This window comes from Salvelinus namaycush, chromosome 42 (genome assembly GCF_016432855.1).
Source record: "Salvelinus namaycush isolate Seneca chromosome 42, SaNama_1.0, whole genome shotgun sequence".
In the NCBI taxonomy this organism is placed as follows: Eukaryota; Metazoa; Chordata; class Actinopteri; order Salmoniformes; family Salmonidae; genus Salvelinus; species Salvelinus namaycush.
The window spans coordinates 9,030,815-9,033,771 of NC_052348.1; positions in this window are offsets into that span (position 1 = coordinate 9,030,815).

The following is a 2,957-nucleotide window of genomic DNA, read 5'->3' on the forward strand; positions in this document are numbered from 1 at the left end:
ACAAACTGATCTATTTTGTTATCAAAGCTCGAGTTTTGAAATATGATATGGTCTGAGAAGAAGAATATTGTCAGGCCAGGCATATAGCCATTATGCTGTGACAATGTATTAGGCCTACTGCACAAACCTCACTTCCTACAGAACAGTTTTTAATAGGTTAATGTAAAAAGTAATGTATTAAAATAATTCTCTGCGGTAGATCTCTGCTTGCTTTTTGACTGAAAAAGGGATCTTGAGTCAGAAAAGGTTGGTGACCACTGGTCTATAAGCTACCTTCAGGTTGTGTGATGACTGAGATGAAATATTAAACATAAACTAAAGTGCACATGTACTTGGTCTCTACAAATAGGGTCAGAGTGTACAACCTGTTTACTTCTGTTATGGAGGGTAATTAGCCACAAACCCCTCATTAACCCTTTGTTAACTAATTTGAAACATGCTTGCAAATACCTGGTTTTAGAGAGACAGTAATCCTTGGCTAGATAAAGGACAGTTGAATATTTACCTTACTGAGGTGATGTAGATGGAATAAAGTCATTATATTGTATTATATTTTATTCTATTTCTACTCTGTTCTTGCTAACACACACATGAGATTTGATGTAATAGGCAGTACCGTATTTCAAAGAACAGCGCATTCCACCAATACACCAAAGAAGAAGAAGCATTCGTTTTGGTTTTGACAATGTTGTATACAGCTACGACCGGAAGTGCCTTTTTCGTAGCAGGTTAGGGGTTTTGTCTAGAAGTGATGCAGATTTTGTCAAAACACCAGTCTCAACGTCAACAGTGAAGAGGCGACTCCGGGATGCTGGCCTTCTAGGCAGAGTTCCTCTGTCCAGGTTCTGTGTTCTTTTGCCCATCTTAATCTTTTATTTTTATATGCCAGTCTGAGATATGGCTTTTTTTTTGCAACTCCGGAGACGCCTCTTCACTGGTGACGTTGAGACTGGTGTTTTGCCTTGCCATGCTGTCAATCCAGCATGACTTCTGCCATGTTCAAAACAACTGGAAACTCAGAAAAGTGGAAATCTCAAACTTCAGTGAGTTCAAGACAACTGGGAACTCTGAAAAAGTGAGCTCTGACTGGGAAAATACGTTTTGAACGGTCAGCCAACTTGGAATTCTAAGTCGGGAACTCTGGCCTCTTTCTAGAGCTCCGACCTGAAGATCACTGACGTCATAATTCAACCTTATTTTTTTTCAGAGTTCCCAGTTGTGTTGAATGCACCATAAATCCAGAGAATGTCAGACTTTGATGACAAAGTTGATGACAAAATTTGCCCACAAGGACCGCCGCGCCACCTTCCTTTTCAAGTGAGCACAACAGGTGGGGCTCAAAACTGCCCTGAATGATGGGTTGCCAATGAGAGGGGGCATAGTGGTTGAAGACAAAATGCTGTAAAGTAAGAAAGAGGGGCAGAGAAGTGCAAGCCTGTCAGTACTATTAATGTTTGAGAAGGTTTTGCCTAAGAAAGTACAGATGGGCTTCCTGGCTTTCACTGTTAGAGAGTTTGTCCCACCTTCATTAAGGTGTTTTAAATGCCAAAGAATGGGACATGTGGCAGCTCTGTGCAAAGGAAAGAAAATATGTGCCAAGTGGAGACATGATTATGGTGAATGTGTGAACAATGTCAAGGTTAACTGTTGTAATTTCTTTGTGTGTGTGGGGGGGGGGGGGCATGGTGCAGCAATTGGTGGATGCCAGGTGCAAAAAGAGGCTAGAGAGGCCCAAAGATATAAAATCACTCATAATGTATCTTATGCAGAGGCTGCAAGGCAGATTGGTGGAACTATTGGGCAGAATGATGTAGATAATCGGGTTACTCCTGGAATAAGTGGACCTACTGTAGGAAATATTGCTTATGTTGGTCCTGACACGGATACGAGACCTGTTCAGGAATCTTACTCTCACAAATGTGTTGTGTCAAAGGACACCTTGATAGTTCATCAGATTGACTTCATAGCCGTCATTGGAAAGGTGATCAACCTGGCGGCGTTTGTGGAAGGAAGAACTGCCAGGTTGAAGATCACTGGAGCCGCAACGTTTTTTAGGAGTAACAGATGTTAATGTCGCCATGATTGTTGATATGTTGACTCCTAATAATACTAATGATGTAATGTCTCGGTGTGATGGTAATTCGAGTTATTGTCATCCTTTAGTGGAATTCCAGAAGCCTTATTGGTAACGGTCAGGATTTTAAGGAATATGTCATTGATTTAGAGATCAAACCTGATGTGATATGTGTTCAAGAAACATGGCTTAGACCACATCTTGTTTTTATTATTCCTGGTTATTGTTCAATCAGATCTGACAGATCAATTGGACAGGGTGGTGGCTGTGCTATGTTCATAAGGGAATGTCTTGTATATCCTAATACACCTGTCCCATATGAATGTGTGATGGTGAAAATCTACAGTGCAAGTAGTACTATTAAGTTTAAAAAAAAATGTACAACACTTGTCATCAACTATCTGTAGAGATGTTTGCTGAAATATCAGTAGAATTGGGCTCTAGAGAGATGGTGCAGTGACTTTAATGCACATAAATAGTTTGAGGAAGAACATACAGATGCTGATGGTACTATTGTGGAAGATGTGATGGAAACAAGCATTTATAATTAGTATGTCTTAACGATGGATGTGGTACAATAGTTGTTGTTAGAGGGGTTACATCCTGCCTGGAACTCACAATGGCTTCTAACTCTATTGCATCTAAGTGTGAATGTAATGTAATGAATGATTCTACCGTTCTACTGATTCTACTGAAGTGATCATTTCCCGATTTGGGTTACCATGATTTGTTCCTGATTTGGTCTACCATGAACTGTGATGTTCCTATTCCAGATAAAGTACCATTCAGAAGATGGGGCTTTCATAAAGCAGACTGGGAAAAGTTTGGTAATCATTGCTTAAGGTCTGTTGGAGAGTTGTCTTTAGAGAAGCTGGTTGATGTA